Genomic DNA, 24,525 nt, shown 5'->3' with positions numbered 1-24,525 from the left:
ATATATAGTCGTTATTGTCCTGTCTACTGATCGGTACAAACTTGCTCGTTCCGTATGTAAATCGCTGCGCAGGCTCGGTGGTGGTCCGTGAGTCGGTGGTCGCGATCTCCCCCTGCCAGAATTGCCTTTTACCTTCTTGGCTCTTAATCTTGGCAGTCTTGGCTAGTTTTCTCAGTCCGCTACACGAAACCGCGTTTTGTCATCCTTTTCTGACAGAAGCACGTTGTCTGTTGTTCTGCTGACATTAACGATCGCCTAGGGACTAAAATGCAGATCGACAGATACGCTGATTCGTACGCTCCGTGTTCCCGTAATGGAACACCGTCTCTGGTTGGTTGATTTCATCGCTTTGGTGACACCTGTTCCTGTTGTTCAGTTTCTTCTTTTTTGGCTTTGTGTGATTCTCTCTGTGATTCTGTTTTTCTCTGCCTCGCTTTTCCCAGCTCCCCGTCCCTCACTTTGAATACCCGTTATCCTTCACCAGCTCACTCTCCCTTGGTTGCCATCCCCGTTTCTGAGTTCCTCCTGCTTTGCCACGTAGCCCGTGACTTTTTTCTTAATCTCTCTCTGTCTGCCTCAACGCTCCCGCCGCGCTTTTTAGTTCGTCTGCTCTGCTCTGTACCCTGCTACTGTTACTTGCCTGCCTGAGTTCTTCTCTGTCCAGCTCCCTTTCCCTATTCTTGAATTCCTGTTCTTCCTGCACCCGCCGCTGTTCCCTGTGATCTCCGTCTCTCTCTGTCCAGCTCCCTGTCCCTAGGTTTTAATTCCTGCCTCTGCCCGCCGTAGTCCGTCTAGATTTTCTCTCGGCCCCTCTCTGTCCAGCTCCCCCTCTCTGTGTTCTAATTCCACGTTCTCTGTCACGTAGACCCGTGCTGTTTGTTTGTCCTCATCTCTCTCTGTCCAGCTCCTTGCTGCTATGTTTTATTTCTCCCCTTTAACGGGGGGCGACTGAATGTTGGGGTGGGGGCGGTTTTTTCCCACCAGTATTTTGAGGGAGCGCTCTTAAGTATTTTATTTCAGTCTCGCTTTCGATGCGCGTTTCCCTGGCAGTTCAGCAGCATCTCTTGAGCGGGGCAGCTGGGCGGACGTCCCTCCCGACTCCATAACACGCCAAAACCCCCCAGTCACGTTGCTGCTGTGTATTTTGGAGATAGATAATCTTATGGCGGGTGTGAACGGCTGTGTGAGTTAAATGAACGCAGAAGGAAAATGGAAAGCTTTCAGAGCCTAGACGCTCATATTGGATGTGCGTAAACACGCGCCCGCCTTCTCAGCACAAAGTGCATTACTGAGATTTATTCTTAATTTTTTACGTTACTCTTTCAAGTTTGACGCTTCGCTTCAGGCTTCATGGAGCCAGGCAGCAAGACGTGCGGCGGCAGGGCGAGGGCTGTAGCTGCTGCGGTGGATCTGTAAGCGGAGGTTCCGGTTCCGGTACAACTTTGCCCCGCAGCCTCACGGGGTTATCTCCCCGCAGCGGTGCCGTAAGGAAGGGATGAGACGTTTTCCAGCACCAGCCAGAGCGTTCAGTGTTACGCGAAGAATCTGTTCAAAATGGTATCGGTTAGTCTTAATACCGTTTTCAAGTGTTCCAGTCCCTCTAGCTTTTAAAGGAGGTGTTGTGTTTTGACATGACCCGTTTGCCCCGAATCTTGCTGTGGCTCAATTTCCTTCCTATCCCTTGTGCTGACTGAGCTCCTCCATTTTCTTCTGTGCTATTTTATTCACGTGCTGAAATATAGTTTGGGATTTCTGTTTTTCAGATGTCTTCTCAGTGTCTCGTGATGCTCAAGAGATGCCCCCCGGCCCGGGTTTGCCTGCCGGTCGTTAAGCGTGGTGAAGGTAAGGGGCCGTCCCTCTGCCTGGGGGCTCCCGGCTCTGTCTCCAGCGGGTGCCCCGCAGGTGCGGCCGCGAGGGCTGCCTGGTGGGGAGAGTCGGGGCCCCCAGGGACCGGGGCTGTTTGTCGCCCCGGGGAGCCCGTCCCAGCGCGGGAGCGTGGCCGAGCAGAGCCCGAGAGAGACGTGACACCGTCCTCTGGCACGCTCCCGCTCCGCCGTGGGGCGGCCGCCAGCCTGCGGACAGGGGCTGGGGGGGCTGCAGCTGTTTGGGGGGCTGCCCCACCTTTTAGATTTTAGCAGAGCTCCCCCTTTTCTGGGGGGTGTGGGGGGGTGTGTGTGTGTGTGTACCTTTGTAAATGGCACTATTAAAGTAATGAGCTGCAGGTTGGAGTAGATTCCCTTGTTTAGTGCCCTTCTTGGGGGTGAATAAAATTGGGGGGGGGGGGGGTGATGATGTCATGCGGGGCGCCCCGGTGTCACTGGGGGAGCTGATAATGCGTCAGAGGAACAGGTGAGTGGGGGCGTCATGTAGGGGTTCCCTCCCAAAAAGGGGGGTTGCAGCCCCCAAATGCCTGAAAATTCAGGGGGGCTATTACAAAACCCTCTTATTTTAAAATCCCTTTATACATCTATCAATATTACATGTCAATATATATAAAATAAGAACTTCTCTCTCCTATATTATATAACGTATTTCAGGATACAAAAATTCTACATCGAGATACAGGGTTTTAAAACACAAAAGTAACGCGACTGTCTAAATATCTAAATTAAACAATAAAGGAGTTTAAAATGAAGAAAAAGGACAGATGAAGGAATTCAAAGCAGAAGAAAGTCCGGCTAGAGCGAGCATCTACGCTTAGTGTGTGTTACATAGTCTAAGCAGATGTGTAATCTAAATAGAGGTTATATAGAGTGAAATAAGCCTAGGTATAACTGTAAGTAGATGTCTAAATAGAGAAGTCGAAAAAGATTGAAGTGTCAAAGGGTAAGTAAGCAGATAGCTAGCCTAAATAGGTGGTTTATATACGTGTTAATATGGAAGTCTGAACAGGTATGTGTAAATAGATATTCTGTGTAAGTGTAAATAGCCTAAGTAGGTGTAAGTGTAAATTTAATAGCTAAGTCTAAACAGGTGTTGTATGTAAATGTAAAATAGATAGTATATATAAACTATAGATGTACTCCGTAAGGATGTGTAAGTAGACACACAAGTGCAAATGTCTATGCTATATAAGGTTTTAAAATGCAAAGAAACCATGTTGATAGAGATGTTTATAGAGAGGCCCCCACCCCCCAATCAACTGAAGACACAAAAGCGCTTTCAAATGCTGCCCCTTTCCTGTTCTCCTTCTCCCATCCCGATTTGGGGCCGATTCCCCCAGATGGGGACTTCCCCCTCTGGGGCTGCGCAGGCAGCCTGGGAGCTGCTGCCAGGGCAGACAAACACCCCCAAAGCCCCCGAGTCTGGGTCTGCAATGGGGGGTGAAAAACCCCAAACAGCCAAAACACCCAAACAGGCTTGGGGGAAAGAAAATAATTGGGGGCTCCTGGGAAAGCCCACTCCTGCTGGGTTTGTGCAGCTGGAAAGGAGGGTGGGGGGGGGAAAAAGCGGTGGGGGGGTGGGATGGGGTGGAACCCCACTAACCATTCTCATGCACAAAACCAGGAGCAAAAATCACCGATTTCTTTGTTGTGGAAAGGGCCAAAGAGACCCAGAAGTGAACCGTTTGGAAAAGCAATCCCAACTTTGTTCCTTTGGCTTTTTTTGCTTTTCCATAAGGTAAAACCCCCAAAAACCCCAACAACAAAAAAAGCCAAGCCATCCAAACAGAAATCAGCACCACCAAACGACCGCCCCAAAAACCCCAAATTGGGGAAAATTTGGGGTGAAACAGCAGCAGTTTGAGGGGCATTGCTGGGGCTTATCCGGAATGGATTCTCCGGAGTGGGTCGGTTATCTGGAGCGGATCATCTGCTGCAGGTGAGCCCAGGTGAGTTGCCCGTTGTGGATTATCCTGGGGGGACCCCCCTGGTGTCAGTCATCCCCATGCATGTTCCCCATGGCGTGTCTGCCCAGACATGCCCCTGTCCGGCAGTGTCCGCCTCCTCCCCCGCCCTCCCTCTGCGTGTGTCTGTGCCCTCCCAGACGCTGTCCCCTGAGATGGCCCCCCTGCATGACTTTTTTTCCCCGGTGACATTCCTCCCCCCCGCTTCCCCTGGCCTCCTGTTCTGTGCTCGCTGAAGCCTCGTGCTTACGCAGGATGAGCAGTGGCGAGGCGAGGCGCTGCCAAGCCAACGAAGCCCAAGGCTCAGCAGCGCACAACTCCTTTGCAGGGCAGCCGCTGGCATCTGGTCTGCCTGGCTGCCCTGTGCCCCGACGCACAGCTGCCCCCTCACCCCGGGCAGCCTGCCTTCAGAAGGGCAGCTGTGTTCCCCTGATGGATTTTCTTCTTTAACCCTCCAGGACGTGTTGACTTGCTGCTCTCCCTGTCCCAGCCCTGATGCCGCAGGCCTACAGCAACTGATGGGGCTTACTCCGGGGGGGGGTGGGGGTGGGAAAGGGGACCTTTTTCCCCAGGTGGTTTGTGCTGCTTCTCCTCCCTCGGGCGTGGGGTGGGGGCGAGTGGGGCAGGCGGGAGGACAGTGCGCATGCGCAGTGGCGCCTTTGCTGCTCTCTGCCGCCACCGTGCGGCCAAGGCGCGGTACTGCAGGCGGGCGGCCGCGCATGCGCAGTGGCGCCTTTGCTGCTCTCTGCCGCCACCGTGCGGCCAAACCGCGGTACTGCAGGCGGGCAGCCGCGCATGCGCAGTGGCGCCCTTTTCTGCTCTCTACCGCCACCGTGCGACCAAACCGCGGTACTGCAGGCGGGCAGCCGCGCATGCGCACTGGCCACCTGTTGTTTTCTGCTCGCTGCTTTCACCGAGCGACCGAGCCCCGGGACTGCAGGCGGGAGCTCCGCTACCCTGGTAGAGATTTCCACCCGCCCCTTATCCGATCGCGGCAGTCACCGGTCGATCAAAACCGGGTACGGCAGACGGGAAGCCGCCCGTTCCCGAGGGTGAAGTTTTCCTCTGGCCGCTGCTGTTGCCGTGCAAGCAGATGCTGGTACTGCAGGCGGGCGGCCGCGCATGCGCAGTGGCGCCCTTTTCTGCTCTCTGCCGCCACCGTGTGACCAAACCGCGGTACTGCAGGCGGGCAGCCGCGCATGCGCAGTGGCGCCCTTTCCTGCTCTCTGCCGCCACCGTGCGACCAAACCGCGGTACTGCAGCCAGCAGCCGTGCACGGGCTGGAGCGACACTTCGCCGCGCTCACTTCTCCCCGCCACTTAGTGACACCCCCCCCCGCTACCTAGTGACGGCACCGTGGGGGCTGGAGCCGTGTACCACAGCCCTTAGCGACAGGTGTTGACCCCTTGCGATAGCCCGGTGAGGGTGGTGCTGATACTCCTCGCCACGCTCTTAGCAACGGGCCCCGCCCCCGGCGATGGGCGGGCAGGCGGTCTGATGGCTGACCCACCTGGCCCCACCCACCTTTGCGACAGGCCCCGCCCCCTGGTGACAGCCTGGGGGTGTTGCTGGTGCTGCCTGGCCCCACCCTCCATAGCAAGAGGCCCTGCCCGTGGTGATGGTTCCAGGGGCAAGGCCAGCGTCCCTTTGGACACACCCCCTTAGCTACAGGCCCCACCCCCTGGCAACGGCCCGGGGGGCGGTGCTGGCTCTCTCCCCTTAGCGACAGGCCCCACCCCCTGGCAACGGCCCGGGGGGCGGTGCCGGCTCTCTCCCCTTAGCGACAGGCCCCGCCCCCTGGCAACGGCCCGGGGGGCGGTGCCGGCTCTCTCCCCGTAGCGACAGGCCCCGCCCCCCGGCAACGGCCCGAGCCTGTGTTTGCTCCGCTCGGGGGGGGCTCGGTTTGGGTGTTTTCTCTCCCCCCCCCCTCCCGCGCCGGGAACTCCAGGCGGCTCCCGTACGGCTCCCGGGGCCTTCCCCCCTCGGGGGGCTCGGCCCGCCCCTTTCGCGGGGCGCTGTGGGAAGGGCGGGGGCGGGGCCCGGGGGTCGCAGAGCCCCAGCCGGGGCTCGGGCAGCTCTCGCTGCCCCCGGGCTCCTCTGGCGCCGGGGCTCCCGTGTTCCCTCGGGCGGTCGCAGCTCTGGGGCTGTCTCAGCCCCCCGGGCAGGCGTGCTCTGGCGTTTAGAGAAGCGGAGGCGTTGCCTGAGGTAAGGCTTCCAGAGCTTGGCGCTCTTTGGCAGCAGCTGTACTAGAAAGGTCCCTTGTGGCCTGCTTTGCTTTTTTTCTCCCGGGATGCTGTTTTGGGCGCTGAGGGGGCGGTGAGGCGGTTTAGTGGTATGGTGTTCTGTTTGGGGTTTGGTTTTTGCTTTGCTGGTTTTCTTCCCCCTTGTGAGATCATTTTATTCGTTTATCATTTCACATTATCATTTACCCCGCGCCATTTCCGTCCCCTCTGGGCAGCAGCGGATCCGCCGCTCGAGGGCGAGGAGCTGGGCCGACAACGGGCCGCTGCAGACTCTGGTCAGGGTACGAGGCTGCTCCCTGGGGAGCCGGCGCAGGGGGCGCGGAGGTACGCGCGGGCACTTGTCGGTGCCCCTGACCGGTGAAGGGGAGGTTAAATTGTAGGAGTGCAAATAAACACATATTATTTAGGGAGGAGTCGTGACTCAATTTAATCGCAGCTATTACTGAACAAACCAGGCAGTCATTATTCCTAATCTGTAATTAAAAAAAATATAAAGGCAGCCCTTTTTTATGCCATAAATAGAGTTGCGAGTCATTAATAGCTCAATCTAAATGCAGCCGTTATTAAATCAACTGCAGGCATTAATGACTCCTGATCAGAAACAAAATAAGGAAATTTTAGAATCTAGAATGAAAATCGACCCGGAAAGCTAAATTGGGAGCGGGTAGTACTGAAATTGTAACAGGGCTGTTAGAAAGTTCAGAGGCAGCGACAGCTCCTGCTTCCAACCCAAGCAGTAAACGAAGCTTTAGGTTCTTAAATGAAGAGAAATAAAGGTGAGCTGTTAAACAGTGGCTGGGGTCAAGCGTAGCTATTAAGAAAATTTGCAGGTACGGGTGATTCCTGACCAGAACTAACAATTCCAGAAGATTTAGATTTAAAAATTACAAAGCTAATGGAGTGCCACAACCGCAGCCGCTTTGGGGGAATGCCCCAGCCCCCCCCGCCACCGCTATTAATTACTGCCAAGGAGAGCGAGAGTGAAAGTAGAAGCGGTGCAGGTGAAATGCGAGCAGTACGCTTTTCCTAAGTCATCCCTTCGTGTCAGGAGAGGAAAGCAAATGGAAAGAAGATGTTTGCAGGGAGTCTGTGCTGGGTTACCTGCGCGTCTCTTCCGTGCATCCTTGAGGAGACATTTAGCTCCTGTTGGGCGCTCGCAGGTGGGGACAGGGCGAGCTGGAGGCAGGATCGGTGCCGGCACTGATAAAGGGATGGGCGACGAGCTGAGAGAAGAGGGGGCAAGGGCTGAAAAAGGGTCTCCAGTTCTGCAGGGAAGGCAGCGGGATGTGACTCGGCAACCGCTCTGACGAGTGCAGGGTCATTCGCTGCGATGAAGTCGGGGTCTGTGGCTGGCCCGGAGAGGCAGCAGAAATCCCAAACTCTTTGCGGGGGTACCGGCCAGATTAGGGCAACACCTGAACAGTAAAACCATTTAGGGGAAGCAGAGCTGGGCTGCACCGCGTGGCCAACCTCCCTCTTCTCCGTGAGTCCCAAAGGGGCAGCTCCAAGAATGTGCTGAGAATTAATGTCTTGCGCTAAAAATGAGACGCAAGTAGCACCCGCCCGTGAATTTTATTTTCTCTCTCGCTCTGCAGCTCCTGCCTGCTTGTCTCTCCTCAGTGCGCACCTGCACCTGTGCTCGGATGGGGCAGCTGAGGGAAGGTGCTGCCATCTCCCCGGCCCCGGCGGACCGCCCCTCAGCTGTGTCCTCTGTCAGGGAGCGTCGTCATCTCTCCTGCCCCCCAGAGCGTGTCCTGTAGTGGCAGACGCGCGGGCTTTTCCCTGCACGCGCATACGGGAAGGGAAGGGAAGGGAAGGGAAGCACAGTGAGAGCTGGGCTTGTCAAAGCGTAATGGGGGTGGTGGGAAGCGTAGCTAGAACCGGAGAGCTACAGCGCAAAAGCGAAGCGGACGGGACACAAAAGTAAAATGGTGCACAGGAATGCTGAGGAGAGAACTCCCGCAGCACGCAGGAAATCAGTGTCAGAATCTATTTTCTTCTGACTGCCGAATTAAAAATAATGGCACGCTTTGCAACGCCAAGCTCGCTCTAATCGTCTGAACTGTTTCTTTCCAGCCCCCCACCGCCCCCAGCACACTGTTCAGCCTCCTCAGCCTGAAATGCCTTGTTTTCCTGCTTTTTTTTTTTTTTTTTTTTTAATGACAGGGCAACTTCTGTTCCCGAGGTGGTGCCTACAGTACAGCTATCTCTTCGAAGGCAGTTTGGTTTAGGTCAGAGAATGTTTAGCCTGGACTGAATCAGCCTCTGTTTCTGTTTCTGGAAATCGTCGGTCCTGTGCATCAAGCCCGGAAAAAAGGAAATATGAACCAAAGGACCTGGGGCCTGCAGGGCTAGGAAAATATTTGAGAAGAGGTTCAGTGGGGAAATGACTGTTTGTCTGTGGGGCGTCCAGGCAAGCAACCCAGCTGCTAGAAAGCGGCGCTGTCCCCAGGGTGGCCTCGGCGGTCCCGTCGGAGTCGGGGGAACAAGGACAAGGCAGGGGGAAGCATCTGGCCTGCCGTGTGGACCGTGACTGTACAAAGCACGTGTGATGCACTGCAAGTTTACCTGTTTAAACTGTGAGTTAAAGAAGGTGTGCAGTTGCTTTGTAAACAGCCGACGCTCTAAAGCTACACCCATCTAATTGCTAGCTGTATTAAATCTATCGTATTGCTGTTTCTGCATTAAAAAAGAAAAAAACCAACACACCTATGTAAGCACGTCTAAGTACAATGGAAAACCACTGTTTAACGCGTGGCATGTGCGGGTGGTTTTTTTGGGGCGGGGGGGTGGGGTGTATGACAAAAACCTGCGAGAGACACACGCACACACGCACATGTCATGTTTAGCGCTCACCTAAACCCAAAAAAGAAAATCCACTCTTTATTTTGCAGCATTAGCATTAGCTTCCAGCGCACAGCCTGAGCGCGCACCTCTGCTCTCACCGTCTGCTCCCTCTTCAACCGTGCGTGGCTGTCATCAGCTTGCACAGGCTTTGCTCGTGCAAGTTTCCGCGACGGCTTACGAGAAGGCAGGCAAACAGACCCAGCAAGACGCGTAGTGCCTTCCTCTATGGGCTCCGTCCAGCCTTTGTTAAAATGAGCAGAAAAGACATCTGCTGCGGCCTTTGCCCTGACTGACTCTTACAGAGAGCATCTGACTTGACCTGCAGCAAAGCCATGCCCCAGGCAGCAGCACGTACTGGCGCGGACCGCGGTTTCACCCACCTGCTTTACTGTGCCGGTCCTTTCCCACGGCCGATGCCGCAGATGTGGCGCGGCCCACCCCCAGACCTCTTTACGAGGGTTCCCTGGGCTCTGCAAGTCGCCTGCTGGACGTGTTGCTGATTCGGGCACGGGCAAAGTCAGCTTCTTCGCTGGCCTCGGGCCAGGGCAGCCCCGTACCTGAGGGAAACTGAGAATATCTCCAGCGAGATCTCACCGGGAGGCTGGGACCTCGTCAGTAGGGGAGAAGGCCAAGCGACTGACACTGAAAGGGAGCTCTTTGCTAGGCTGTAGATCGTAAAGTTAAAAAAGAAAACAAACCTGCCTTTTTTAAAATGCCCCCCTTTGAGTCTGCCACGTTTGATACAGATTTTTTAAATTGCAGGGTCTATCTCCTACAGGCCTCATGCAAAGGGAAGCGAGTACCTCTGGCTCTCAGGACAAGGGGGTCCCTCAGGAGCCCAGGTGCTCACGCCAGCCGGCATCTGGCACAGCACAGGGCAGGAGCTTTGGCAGTAGTACGTGAGCTGAGAATGAGAGTCCGGCAGCGCCGCACGCTTCTCCTGTGAGCCGCCGAGGCTCGCGCGCTGTGCCTTCCGCAAATAAAAGGCCAGAAGAGTCAGCATTTCTGCTAGTTCCAGCCTCATCCGCACCCTCGTCGGTGTAGCTGTAAGCAAGCGTCCCGTAGCGACTGGGAGCGTGGCAGCTGGGCTTCCTGCGCTGCCTTAGGTTGTGCCCTTGGAGAGACCCTTCTCCGAGCCCCGTGAGCCCCGGGGTGGGTGGGCTGCGGTGCCGTTCAACGCTGAATAGGCACGAAGGCCTGTAAACAAAATGTATTTATATCGCACCCATACCCGGCAGCCAACCGCCGCTTTATTTACGTATCCTGCACCTCCTGCCGACGCTTTTAAACTTAGCCGATATTGCCGCAGTTTTCACTGACGGGGCAGGGGACTGCCATGCTGCAGGGGCAGTGTCTGGGTGTCTGCCACGGACACAGACGTCCTCAGCTGGGTAGGGACAGGGTGAGAGCTGGAACAACTCTGCTGACATGTACGGGCCGTCCCAGGGCAAGGCTCCTGGGTCTGGGGGCTGAAAGGCGAGCCGCGCTGGGTGGTTGGTGTGGGAGCTGTGGAGCAAGTAGGGGGGAAAAAAAGCAACAAGAAAAAACCATCCAAATGTTTCACAGCAGGTAGAAAGCTTGGCAGAAAGCAAACTGAATGCTGTAAAGACAAAAGCCGAAAGCCGGCTATGGACTGGACGAAAAGAGTCAGTGCCACGGAAGGAGGTTATTTCTTCCACTGACCGTAGGAGGCTTTTTTGTGAGAAAACACAACACCTCTTCTTTCGGCTACGGCGCGGTACCGCAGCAGTAACGGGCCAGAGCGTGCGAGCGCCTCTGGCAGTATCGGTAACGGCCGGGGCACGGCCGAACGGCCAGCCCACCTTCCGCACAAGGAGAACACCGTTCCCCTGGAACGCCACGCAGACCCAGGACGGGTACGGCGGAGGCCGAGCCCAGGCGCCCCCATTGCCAAGGACCACCTTGGCCTCGCAGCGTCTCACGCTGCGGGGTGTTTTGCAGGCCGTGGCTAAGCTCAGGCCCCCTGCTCGTGGCTGCCCCCGGTCCCCCGGCGCCGGTCGGGCCCCAGCCCCCAGCGCGGTGCGGCGCAGGGCAGCGGCCCAGCAGGGCGGCCCCACGGGCCCCAGCCCGCACCCCCCCCCCGTGCCTGCGGGCAGGGCCCCGCGGCCGCCGGCCCCTTCCTCCTCTGCTCGCTCCCGTCGCGGACGGCTCGGTACGTGTTACGAGCGGCAGCCCCGTTCAGCCGCTCCCGGAGGGCGCGCGGCTCTGCCCGGCCGTGACCGGGGCCCGCAGGGGTCTCTCGCTCGCCCGCTCGCCCCGAAAGGAGCCGGCCCCGAGCCGGCGCGTCCCGCCCCGCCCGGCCCTCGGCGCCCTCGCGAGCTGAGCGCGGCCCGGCCAGCAGGGGGCGCTGGCGCTCACCGGCTGGGCGCGGGGGCGGTCCGGCGCGGGGGCGGGGCCGGTGGGGGCCGGTCCTTCCGGCCGCCCTCTAAGGGCCGCCCCGCGGGGCCCGGGCTTCCGGTGGCGCGTGCGCGGCGGAGCGGAGGTGGGAGAGGTGCGTGGGGCGGCCGGGTCGCGAGGGGTCTCTTTGCGGTGCCGGGGCCCCTCTGCGGCCCGGCGTGGGAAGCCCGTGGCCGGCGGAGACTGCTCGGAGCTGGGCGGGGAGCGCCGCGGCAGTCCGGCCGCAGGCAGCCATCCCCTGCGGTGGCCGGCATCCCCTCGGGACTCCTGGAGGCCTGGCGGCTCCCGATCCTCGTCTGCGGCAGCCGCCTGAGAGAGCAGCGCGGCCGTAGCCGGGGGCCGGAGAGCGCTGGTGGGTGAGTTCGGGCAGCGGTGGGGGCTCCGTGTGGGCCGGGGGTGGGGGGGGCTCCGTGCGGGCCCGACCCTGGGGGGGGCTCCGTCGCCGGCCCGGGCCGGGCTCGGTGCCGGGCGGGGGGAGCTCCGTCGCGCCGGGCCCGGGGCCGGGCGGGGGGGGGGGGAGCTCCGTCGCGCCGGCCCCGGGGCCGGGCTCGTGCCGGGGGGGGGCTGGCTCCTCCGTGCCGGGCCCGGCCCGGGGGAGGGGAGGGGGGAGCTGGCTCCTCCGTGCCGGCCCCGGGGCCGGGCGGGGGAGGGGGGTGCTGGCTCCTCCGTGCCGGGCCCGGCCCGGGGGAGGGGAGGGGGGAGCTGGCTCCTCCGTGCCGGCCCCGGGGCCGGGCGGGGGAGGGGGGGGCTGGCTCCTCCGTGCCGGCCCCGGGGCCGGGCGGGGGAGGGGGGGGCTGGCTCCTCCGTGCCGGCCCCGGGGCCGGGCGGGGGGGGGCTCCTTGACCGGCCCGGGCCCATGCTCGTGCCGGGGGGGGGCTCCGTGCCGAGCCCGGGCCCCGCAGAGAAGCCCTGGTCGGGCATCGTTCGCTTTTGCACAATGTAGGGCTTTCCCCGTTTATTTTCTGTGTACTGTGTTTTGGGCCACCTGAAACCCTTTGGCCGGGGAGGTTTGGTGCGGGGAGATGGCAGGTCTGGAGCCTGAAAGATCTCGGGTGGGGGGCGGGGGAGGTATTTTTGCCTTAAAACTCTGAGCCCACCTCGTGTGTCATGTCGTGAGTCTCGTGACTGTGGCAAATGGCTCAGTCAGGCGTTTTCTGATAAAAAACTTCTGAACGTGTGCGTGTGTAGGCACGGGGAGATTTGTGCAGGGTGACGGAGCCCCTTGTGCTTCTGTGCTAATGTCTACCTGTTCTAGATCTCCAATGTTGGAAAGCCTTTGTTTAGTGCCTGGTTGTGCCTGCGTAACAAATGTTTTAGCTGCTGATGTGTTATACCTCTGCTGTGAACTTTTTCCTGGGTGGCTTGATTGTTTCTGGTTGTCCGTGTAAATCTAGGCAGCTATTTTCTGCCCGGTGGTGATGCCTATCGCTTTGGATAACAAAGGGCAGGAGAGCAATAAAGAAAAAGGTGACCTGTCTGCTGCAGCTCCTTGCAAACGATTCGTTCCTTATTTTCTGCCCTTGGGTAGGTGTTGTGCTTTCCAGATAACGCAGCCTCTCCTGTGCCTGTCCACGCCGTGCATTTTTGTCCTGCCCTTGCTTGAAAAGGCTCTCCTTGCCTTCCTCCTCTCTGCTGCAGTTGGCTTAATCTCTCGCTGCTGCTGCTGCTGGAAGAGGGATAAAGGGAGTGTTGTCGATGGGGTTGTTAAAAGCTTTTTCGCGGGCTGTAACGCGCGGGAAGGGGTGGGCGGGGGGGGCAACTCAGTACGGGGGAGGGGGGAGGATCAGGCTGCGGGGAAAATGGGAAACCAACATCACCTTCCCCTCCTACGGCGCAGCCCGGCCGCACGGCTCCCCGGGGATGCCCCTGCCCGCGGGTGTACCGTGTGTGCGCCCCCCGCGTGGGGCGGGGGACGACGACACACACCCCCACACCGTCGGCGGCACTGGGGCAACCCCTGCCCCAGGGCTCCGCGCTCGTACCCGGCTCTCCCCGCTCCGGCACGGCACGGGGCTGGACGCACCGAGGAGACCCCGGGGCGGCTTCTCGCGGCTGGGTGAGAACAGGGCCCGGCCCCGAGCAGCAGAGCGGGCACCGCCGGTAGCTCGGAGGAGCGGGGCCGGCTCGGCTCGAGGCGTCGGAGCGAAAAGGGACGAGAACCGGCCCGGAGCGTCCGGGGGTTGCGGGGGGGCGGCGGATGGTCCGGTGGCCGGGTTCGGCTCCGTGCCGGGCCGTGGGGCAGCCGCAGCCGCGCCGGGGGGCAGGTGAGGAGCCGCGTGCGTGGCTGGGCGCGCTGTGGGTCGGCGGGTTTCGGCTGTGGGGTCTCCCGGTCCGCGGAGTCCCCGGGGGGGGGGGGGTTGCGGGCAGCAGCGGCCCCGGGCCGAGCGCTGTCGTGGGTCGGTGGTTGGGTTTTGGGGCCGAGCCCGTGCCCGGCCGTGGGGAAGTAGGGGCAGCCCCACCCGGCTCTCGGCTGCTCCTCGTCGGGGTCGGGCGGCGGCGGCGACCCCGGCGGGGGCCCCTGCGGTGCCGGGCGGGTCCCCCCCTTGCCCGCGAGGCAGGCAGGGACCCCGGCTGCTGCCGCCGCGGTTTGCTGGAGGCGGGCTGGGCCCGGCCCCCTGTGGGGTTGGGGTGCGGGCCCGGCGGTGCCGGGGAAACGAGGCCTGCGAGAGCAGGAGGAAAGCGCTGCCGGGCCGGCGCTGGGCTGCCCCGCCGGGGTGCGGGGCCGGGCCCGCGCAGTTCAGTTCCCGAGGCCTCCCCGACAGTGCCCGCGTGGGCCGTGGGGGTGCGGGGCTGCGGGGTGGCTGCGCTCTCCGCGGCCCTGAGCGTTGCCCGTGGGGACTGCGGAGGGGGCCGGGACGCAGCCAGGCTCAGCTGGTTTGGTCCCTGAGCGGGGAGAGCGCAGCTCTTCTGTTCCTGGGCCGTGAGAGCAGGCTCCTGTGGCTGACGCCGGGGCCCTGAAACAGATCGAGTCGTGCGTTTTGAGGGCCTGACCGAGGGGACTAAGTCGTGTGGTTTGGGGCTGAGGAGCAGAGGTCGAGTGCTGCATTTTTGGGACTTGAGAACAGGCTCAGCAGCTGGGCTTTTTCGCTCAGAAACGGTCCCAAAGTGAGCTGGTTTGGGGGCCAAAAGCAGAAGCCGGTTTGGCTGCTTGTGCAGGCTGGGGGGTTGGGGTGGGGTGGGGGCATTGGGGGCTGCAGGGGAAAGCAGGGGTTGGGCAGGGTACGCGGACCCTCCCCGGAGGTGGGGGTCCGGTCACATCGGACCCCGAAGTTCGGGAGGCCGGCATGCACCAGAGCGAACTCGCCACCTGAGGCGGGTCTCTGGAGGAAGGGTGCTTTTTGGATCCAGCACAGCACACCCTCTTTGGGTCCAGCTCTTCTTTCTGTGCTGCTTAGGATAGTTATTAACCAATTAATTAATCATACAAACTAAGTCACAGCAGCTCTATCGGCTCCATCGTGGTTCGGAGCTCTGAATCAGTTTCATTTGGTGTCTAACACGTTTTTTTCCCCAAGGAGAGGCTAAGTTTCAAAGTTAGTTCTCACAAGTGTGTCAGTCGACAAAATTGAGTTATGATTATTAAAACCACAAAGGTGACAGGAGTCTCACAGATCTGGTCTATTTCTGAAAATGTATTCATCCCATGCAGATGTCGTCGGGATACAGATCATCTGCATCTTCATGCTCTGACAAGACAAGATGCTGAGACAGGGATGAGCTCCAGAAGGACTGCGGAAAAGAAAAAAAAACCGCACTCCACAAAGTCATGGGGCTTTTTTTTTGCGTTTGGGGGGGTGGGGTGGCTTTAACAAAAGAGTGCAGTGTTGGCTGGCAGCAGCCTGCAGGGCATCTTTGCTGCCTGATCTCTCCTTTTCTTCTCTTCCACTCCTCTTTCAGGGCTGTGATTGTCATTTGGATAGTTTTAGAAGAGCAGTTAAGTTCCTCGCCTGTGTCAATGTGCTGATAATACCAGGAAGGTGAACACTTGAACCGGTCGGGCGGGTGGGAATAACTTGGCTGCAGGTAGAACTTCTGAGGGAAGACCAGCAAAACCAGGAAGCAAATAGCAAGTTCCCCAAAAATGTGCGGGTGTCAAGCACGTAAGCGTTTCATTGCCGAATGTTTTTGGGAATATGTTCCAAATGGCTATTTTTGGTAAACATAAATTTTCAGGAGATTCAGGGTTGTGTGTGGCAAAACATGTCCCTCTGTTTTTGTGTCCTGCCGCACAAACGGCGGGCGGCAGGGCTCTTGTTCCCCGCTCTCGATATTGCCCCAGCAGGGCTGTGATACTTAGACCTAAGTGGGGATGGGTTTAGGAGTGGAAGGAGAGAGAACGCCTGTGTTCTGTAAGGGCTGTGAATGCTGACCCTTTGTCTCCGTCTGCTGCTTTTCCTGTGCGGGTGATGAAGCTGTTTTACTTTTCTCTGTTGTTCCTGGTCTAAATAGTTGCAAGGCTGTCGCCGCTGTGGGTGTGCAATTTGTGTTGCTGTGTTTCTGTGGAGTCCTAGCCACGGCTCGCTTCTAGTGTGGCCAAGGGTCAAGGTAGGGCTTTCAGCTTAAAGCTTCAGAAGCGCTGCGCGCTGAGATGGGTGTAGGTGAAACTGCTGTTGCGCCTGCAGCTGTGCTCGCAGGGATGCTGGGCGGCTCCGCATCAGACCGGCGAGGTGCCCGTGGACCTCCGTCGGGCTGCGCCCTGGGTGCGCGAGCGTGCCGTGGGTTTGCTGTTCCGGCTTGTACGTGCGAGGGCTTAACGTTTGATTTAACGCATTTCCTTTAACGGCAGGCTGTAGTTGGGCTCTAGATGGTATTCCTACGGGGGCGCAAGAGCTGTGGAATGGTTAAGCTGTTGCTGTGCCTCCAGGTGACTTGTTCAGTAACACTGTTTTTCCAGGTGCAGGTGGATGAGTCGTGCAGGGCAACGGAGGAGAGCCCAGGGGAGCGCTGGAAGAAGGTGAGTCTGTGTAGTACTGGAGGGAAGATGTGACTGGTGGCTATAGGGCTCCATTATGGGTTTTACTCTTTTTTTTTGTGATCCGAGGGCGCTAAGCGATGAGCCGAGCGTGATCTGGGCCCTGGAGGTGAGTCAGGCAAGGTGACCGGTGCTTGGTGGGCTGGAGTAGGTGTTCTTTTTCAGGTTATTCAGGTTTTTTTTTCCCTTGTCTTCACTTTCCCATCCCAATTTGGGGCCGATTCCCTCAAACGGGGACTTCCCCCTGTGGGGCTGCTTATGCAGCCTGGGAGCTGCTGCCTGGGCACAAAAATACCTCAAACCCCCTGACTCTGGGTCTGCAATGGGGGGTGAAAAAAACAGAAAGAATTCTGGTGGAAAGAAAACAACTTGGGGCTTCTGGGAAAGCCAACTCCAGCTGGATTTGTGCAGCTGGAAAGGGAAAAAAAGGGTGGTGGTGGGGAAGGAACAACCACCTAAAAGCACCCACCAACCATTCTCATGCACAAAACCGAAAGTGAAAATGACCATTTTTTGTAGGGTAAAAGCACAAAAAGTCCCCACAGAACTCAGTAGTTTGGAAAAGCAACCCCAATTAATACATTATGTAAAGAAGGCAGGGGAAAAAAAAGAAAACCAAAACAAAACCCTATCACAACCCTGATGCCACATGCCTACAAGCAGTTCCTGGGGCTTATTCTGCGGGGGTGGGGGACCCAACCTTGTTCCCCAGGTTTGCTGTGCTGCTTCTCCTCCCTCAGGCATGGGCGGGGGGGGCAGTGGCATGGACAGTAGCAAGCACCAGATTTTTTTAAGCAGTCGAGAGGAAAGGACTGAAATGCTCGAGACGCTTTGCTGTTTGGTGCAGAGGCAATGAACGGTGCTGCCGGGGCTGCGAGGGGGAAAGGTGCAGAGGAATAGAAGCTCTGTGGATGCAGCCAAGTTACGGTTTCTGGATGGTATTAATCGAGAAGAGTAATTCAGATAATGCTGCTGCCCAGCGACCAGAGTTGGGTACTGAGCCCGGGAGCCGCGCACGCGCGGTGGCGTCCCTGTGATCCCCATTGCTCTCTCCGCAGGTGACAGCCCTGCGATGCTGCGGTGCCTGCGAGGTGATGCCGCCGTGCTCGTTGCTGCTTCCTGGTAAGGAAAGGCCTCCTCCGCTCCTGCTGCAGCGTGGTGGTGTGTCGGACACGATTCCCTGTGTCGGGTGAGGCCTAGGGCTGCCGGCGAGGTGAGCGAGCCCCTTTGGTGGGTGCAGGGGTGTCTCCTTGTGTGCCTGCACTACTGGGGCTGGTGGGATGGGAAGCTTCAAACGACCTGCCGAGGCAGGCTTCTGGTATGCTAAAGGCGAGCGGGTGAGGGCAGCCCCAGGAGTTACCCAGGAGCTGATAGAAGGGAAGAGGGAAAGGAGGAGGAGGAGGATGACCTTTTCCCCCTGCCCAGGGTGCAGAAGATAGCCGACTCCCCAGCTCACCAGAGCTCCCGCTCAGCCTCCCCTGGCCCCCCTTGCCCCGTGCTCCTGCCCCCAGCTCCGGCACGAGCGAGCTAGGCTACGTGCCTAGGAAGCCTCATCTCGTAAGAGCTGTGAGACACCCTTGTATTCTCTTTAGGTGGAGGACGGCCTAGAGTCTGGAGCTGCAGAAGAGGCAGGGCGGAGAGGAGGGGAAAGAAGCATCTGAACGGCTAAATTGTGCCAGCAGCGCTGAGAGCGAGAGTCGCGGTGAGTCCTGGGCCACTGGGGCCCCGTTGCCTCTCTTGTGCGTCCTGGGCCCTCCCTGTCTCTCCCCCCTGGCCCCCTCTCTTTCCTTACCTGCTGCAAAATTTTTTTTTTTTTTTTTTTTGCACCCCCCCCCGCCCCTTCTTTCTCCATCTCGCTCTGAGTGGCTCCCTGCCTCCCCGTCTTTTTGGTCCTCCCTCTCTCTGTCCTGTAGCCTGTGGCTACTTGTTCTTTCTCCGCCTCTCTCTGCCTGGCTCTGGCTCCGTTTTTATTTTTTTATTCCTCCTGCTCTGTCCTGTAGCCTGTCGGTATTTTGTCTTTCTCTGGCCCTCTTGGTCTGACTCCGTGTGTTACCGAAAAACGCGGTAAAATCGGAAACAACTCCTCAACGCCGATTTAGTATTAAAGAGCAGGCGTTCTTTGTTCACGGCGCCAGATGCACGGGGGATCGCTTCTCCTGGCGTGCGTACCTCACACACCTTTCCCGTAGAATTTGTAGATCAAAATTTTACGTATTCATACATATTCATTATCGTCCTGTCTACTGATCGGTACAAACTGGCTCGTTCCGTATGTAAATCACTGCGCAGGCTCGGTGGTGGTCCGTGAGTCGGTGGTCGCGATCTCCCCCTGCCAGAATTGCCTTTTACCTTCTTGGCTCTTAATCTTGGCAGTCTTGGCTAGTTTTCTCAGTGCGCTACACGAAACCGCGTTTTGTCATCCTTTTCTGACAGAAGCACGTTGTCTGTTGTTCTGCTGACATTAACGATCGCCTAGGGACTAAAATGCAGATCGACAGATGCGCTGATTCGTACGCTCCGTGTTCCCGTAATGGAACACCGTCTCTGGTTGGTTGATTTCATCGCTTTGGTTACATTTCCCCCCTTTGGAAGTTTTGAAATAATCATTTTCTCAATACTTCCATCCTAGATCAATAATATTCCACTATGTCAGTTCAGTGTTTGGTTCATCTTCTCAAAGTTTTCACTTGATTGTGGTCTCTAGGGCATATGCAGGTTCCATTTTATACCGAAAATTTTATTAATTTGTTGAACTACCTCTGCAAAAAAATGTGGTCCTCTCCCAGAGGACATTCCTGTTGGCACTCTAAATCTTGGTATTATTTCTTTCAGCAACATTTTAACTACTACTCTAGCTTTGTTGGTGCAGCACGAGAAAGCTTCTGGCCAACTAGAAAATTTGTCCATCATCACTAACAAATACTGCTATATCTATTTTGTCTGGGTAACTCCGAGAACTTAATTTGCTAATAATTTCCGGGAGAATTTTTTGTTTTGTTACTCCTAAAGGTGGTTTCCTTTGGTTCAGGGGATTATTTCTAGGACAGATTGGACACTTAGCTACCATGGGTTTAATTATTCTTGTCATGCCTACACACGCTACAGATGCTTTTAAACTCCAAACCGTAGCATCTACGCCCTAATGTGTTTGCTCATGCTTTTCTTTTGCAAGTTCTGTCATAACTTGTGGGGTTGTTATTATTATTACTTGTTTTTCTGGTGTTACCTACCATCTCTCTGTGTTTTGTGATGCTTCCAATTGTTCTGCTAATTGCTCATCCAATTTATTATAATAATCTCGGTTTCAACTTTGGAATTCCGATCTGTTTTACTGGTACTAGTGCAAGGATACCTTGCTCTGCAGTCCTCTTTGCAGCTTTATCTGTCAATCGTTTGCTTATGTTTACAGCCGTCTGGCCGAATCGATGAGCTTTGCAACGCTTTACCGCCACTTCTTTTGGTTTCTGCACGTCTTCCGGAAGTTGGAGAATGTCTTCTTTATGCTGTATCAATGATTCTTGGGCTGATGGCAGTCCTTTTTCCTTCCCAGTAGCTCCATGATCGTGGATCACACCAAATGCATGTTTGGAATCAGTCTAGATATTTATCCTTCGTCCTTCTGCCATTCGCAGAGCTCGCTTCAACGCTACCAATACTGCTTTCTGTGCTGAGGTGTTCGCAGGCAGCGCCCCTGACTCCATTCCCTCGGCGGTGATAACGACAGCATATCCGGCCATTCTCTTCTCGCCCAGAGCTGCTTCCATCTGTAAACAACTCCAGATCAGGATTTTCCCAGAGGTTTGTGTCTCAGGCCTGGTCTGCTGGAATAGACTTGTTCAATAGTTAGCAAGCGATCGTGTTCGAAATTGTCCGTAAGGTTTTCTGTTGTTAAAAACATACAGGATTCAGTATAGCAGTAGTCTTCGATTCCACATGGTCTTGTTCTAACAGAACAACTTGATATTTCAACATTCTGCTAAGGGATAGCCAACGACCCCCCTTTTGTTCTAAAACAGTCACCGCTATGTGCGGGACACATACTGTCATCTTTTGTCCCATTGTTAACTTTGGGGCTTCCTGGATCGGCAGCGCTGCTGTTGCCACTGCCCGTAAACATCCAGGCCATCTTTTACTCACGTGGTCGAGTTGTTTGGAGACGTAGCCCACGGGTCTCTTCCAGGTTCCCAGTCGCTGTGTCAGCACTCCAAGGGCTAAATGTTGTCTTTCGTGGACAAACAGCTCAAAAGGTTTAGCGAAATCGGGTAGGCCTAATGCAGGGGCCATCACTGAGGCTCTTTTCAGTTCTTTGAATGCCGTTTGGCATCCGGGCGTCCAGGTTAAATATTTATCCTTTGATTCTTTCAGTGCCTCGTATAATGGTTTTACATACAGTCTGTAGTTCAGAATCCAGAGCTGACGCTATTTCACTATTTTCAGAAAAGCTCTCAGTTCCTTCGGGCCGCAAGGTTCGGGAATTTGACAAATAGTTTCTTTCTTTTCACTTTCTAATTGTCTTTGTCTCTGAGATATTTCAAATCCTAAATAAATGGCTGCTTCTTCTCCTATTTGGGTTTTGTTTCTGGAAACTCCGCATCTTCCTTGGCCCAGAAAATTTAAAAATTTCAAAACATTATTCTTTACTTTCTGCCACTATCAGAATGTCGTCTGCATTCTGTAACAGTATGCCTCTCCCTGGGTTCTGTTTTTTCTATACATTTCTATATTTCTAATTTTTTTTCTTGCCAGCTGAGTCCCAAATATCGTAGGACTAATTTTAAATCCTTGTGGAAGTACGGTCCATGTTAGCTGTGTCTTTCATTCTGTGGTGGGGCTTTCCCATTCCAAAGCAAATAGGCTTTGACTTTTTATGCCTGGAGGTATGCAAAAGAAGGCATCCTTCAAATCTAGTACAGTAAACCATTTATGCTCCTCCTTTAAAAGAGGTCAGTAAAGTGTATGGATTAGCTACTACCGGATGTAGATCTTGGACCACCTGAGATATAGCCCTTAAATCGTGAACCAGCTAATACTCTTTGCCTCTAGATTTCTTTACTGGCGGCACAGGAGTACTATATTCTGATTCACATTCTATTAAGAGCTCATATTCTGAAAAAAATTTATAATTAACTTCTCTAATCCTTTTCGAGCCTCTCGCTTAATACGGTATTGTTTTTGTCTTACCGGCTTGGCTCCAGGCTTTAAGGTTACTTTTACCGGCTCTGCCCGCTTAGGTCGCTCCGGAGCTCCGCTCGCTCAAACCAAAGGAATTACTACGTTTTCCACTTCTTCGGGAACCTGTTCCTCCCTGGAGGAATCCTGTAACATAAACGCTCTCGCCTCTGTGGCTTTTGATTCTGTTCTGGTATTAGTAATTTAATCTCTCCATCTTTAAAAGTTACTTGAGCATCTAATTTACTTAATAGATCTCATCATAACAGAGGCAGTGGACATTCAGGCATGTACAGAAACTGGTGAGTTGCCCATTGCTTCTCCAATTTAAACTTTAATGGCTCTAAGAAAGGCTAATTTTTCTTTGCCCTGTCGCACTAACAACACCTACTGGTTTATGATCAACTTTCTCTTTACGTGTATTCAATACCAAAGAAGTGGCTCCCGTATCTACCAAAAATTCTATTTCTTCATTCCCTAGCTTCAGTGTAACCAGGTGTTCAGCTAGGGTTGATTCCTCTGGTCTCCTTCATGCCAAGCTACTTCAAGCATTTTACCCAGATCTCTGGATTCAGGTTCTTCTAGTTTCTGAAGGTTTTTTTACTCCCACCCACCACCCCCACCCCCCCCCCCCATCTGGGGCTGATTGTCTTATGAATATAGAGACCAACTGAATTGCTTTTTCTGTTTTTTTCTGGGTTCAAATGAGTATATTTTCTGGTGGTCACCTTCAGTCTTTCCATAAAGGCTGAAGGGGGGGGACTCCTTTAATTCTTGTCTCACTTAATAAATGGGTCAAAATTTATGGCTTTTGGCATTGCATGTCTTACTCCAAATAAAATCTGTCTCTGACATCTAGTCAACATTCCCCTGGGTCCTGGCTGATTAGGGTCCCACTCGGGATTTGTAGATGGAAAATTCTTATTCGTTGTTCTCTGTAAATTCCTGTTAGCATGTGCTCCCTGCACCTGCCTTCTGGCTGTATTCAATACTATTTTCTTGTCAGTTCCATCAAGTGAAGTGTCCAGTATCACAAGTAGAGCAACACTTCAAGTTCTCACCACATTTTCCTCTTTTCAGAAACATTGCTGTAGAATCCTGTGGACATATCTCACGCTGTTTCTGCCACTCTGGATGATTCCACAGTGTAAAGAACAAATCAACATATGCCACTTCTTCCCATTTGCCTTCCCTTTTTACAAAACAACATTAATTGCAAGATGGTATGATATTGCAATGTCTCCTGTTCTGGCCATTCGTGCCCACCTTCCAATTGATACGTTGGGCACCAATGATTGCAATATTCAATTAATGGTTTCCGAGTTAGTGGGTCATCACCCCCGATGTCTTTCCAGTGCTTCAAAGTACATCCCAAAGGTGTTCTCTGTGGGATAGGTTTCTTACTCAGAAATGCTCCCATCTCCCAGTCGACTAGCAGTTGTGATAGTGCACTATCACAAATAGTAGTCAGAGGGACTCCAACCCCCGTTAGAGGTCTCACTGGGATCTGTAGCCCCCTGCTAGATATCCCTGGAGACTTCAACCCCCTGTTGAAGACCCCCCTACCCTCGGGTCCCGCTCCACAGGCTTTCGCCTAGCAGAGACTTACCAACCGAGGTACCTCTTGGCCCCAACCCTGCGTGGCTTTTGCCGCGCCTTACGGGCAGGCCTGTGGGACTCAAACCCACTATCCTATCCTATGTGGGAAGCTAACGCCACATATTATTCTACCTAAGTTTCTTCGTAAACGAATGCCTTGTTTACTTCAGTCCAGGGGATCTTTCTCAGAATTCTCTGGCCTGGGGATCGGAAGCTCTCCCCAAGAATTCCTTGGGGCTGGCTGCAGGTCCCACGGTCCTGCGGATCCGTCGAGATTCAAAAGCAGGTTCCCATCTGGGGTGCCAAAACTGTTACCAAAAAACACGGTAAAATCGGAAATATCTATTCAACACCAATCTAGTATTAAAGAGCAGGCGTTCTTTATTCACGGCGCCAGATGCACGGGGGATCGCTTCTCCTGGCGTGCGTACCTCACACACCTTTCCCGTAGAATTTGTAGATCAAAATTTTACGTATTCATACATATTCATTATTGTCCTGTCTACTGATCGGTACAAACTGGCTCGTTCCGTATGTAAATCACTGCGCAGGCTCGGTGGTGGTCCGTGAGTCGGTGGTCGCGATCTCCCCCTGCCAGAATTGCCTTTTACCTTCTTGGCTCTTAATCTTGGCAGTCTTGGCTAGTTTTCTCAGTGCGCTACACGAAACCGCGTTTTGTCATCCTTTTCTGACAGAAGCACGTTGTCTGTTGTTCTGCTGACATTAACGATCGCCTAGGGACTAAAATGCAGATCGACAGATGCGCTGATTCGTACGCTCCGTGTTCCCGTAATGGAACACCGTCTCTGGTTGGTTGATTTCATCGCTTTGGTGACACCTGTTCCTGTTGTTCAGTTTCTTCTTTTTTGGCTTTGTGTGATTCTCTCTGTGATTCTGTTTTTCTCTGCCTCGCTTTTCCCAGCTCCCCGTCCCTCACTTTGAATACCCGTTATCCTTCACCAGCTCACTCTCCCTTGGTTGCCATCCCCGTTTCTGAGTTCCTCCTGCTTTGCCACGTAGCCCGTGACTTTTTTCTTAATCTCTCTCTGTCTGCCTCAACGCTCCCGCCGCGCTTTTTAGTTCGTCTGCTCTGCTCTGTACCCTGCTACTGTTACTTGCCTGCCTGAGTTCTTCTCTGTCCAGCTCCCTTTCCCTATTCTTGAATTCCTGTTCTTCCTGCACCCGCCGCTGTTCCCTGTGATCTCCGTCTCTCTCTGTCCAGCTCCCTGTCCCTAGGTTTTAATTCCTGCCTCTGCCCGCCGTAGCCCGTCTAGATTTTCTCTCGGCCCCTCTCTGTCCAGCTCCCCCTCTCTGTGTTCTAATTCCACGTTCTCTGTCACGTAGACCCGTGCTGTTTGTTTGTCCTCATCTCTCTCTGTCCAGCTCCTTGCTGCTATGTTTTATTTCTCCCCTTTAACGGGGGGCGACTG

At 55.3% G+C, this 24,525-nt stretch overlaps 1 long non-coding RNA gene across 2 annotated transcripts in view; it reads left to right on the top strand.

Moving 5' to 3' along the window:
* Positions 1–18,081, top strand: part of LOC135311013 (uncharacterized) — a 116,246-nt gene extending 98,165 nt beyond the window's left edge. For both annotated transcript variants that reach the window (XR_010370915.1, XR_010370916.1), the window contains one exon: positions 17,920–18,081. This is a non-coding gene — a long non-coding RNA (uncharacterized LOC135311013). The remainder of the gene's footprint in view (positions 1–17,919) is intronic.
* Positions 18,082–24,525: the final 6,444 nt, after the last annotated feature.

Source organism: Phalacrocorax carbo, unplaced genomic scaffold, assembly GCF_963921805.1.
Source record: "Phalacrocorax carbo unplaced genomic scaffold, bPhaCar2.1 SCAFFOLD_60, whole genome shotgun sequence".
Classification (NCBI taxonomy): domain Eukaryota; kingdom Metazoa; phylum Chordata; class Aves; order Suliformes; family Phalacrocoracidae; genus Phalacrocorax; species Phalacrocorax carbo.
The sequence above is the reverse complement of the archived record's forward strand: the minus strand, read 5'-3'. Positions and strand labels throughout refer to the sequence as shown.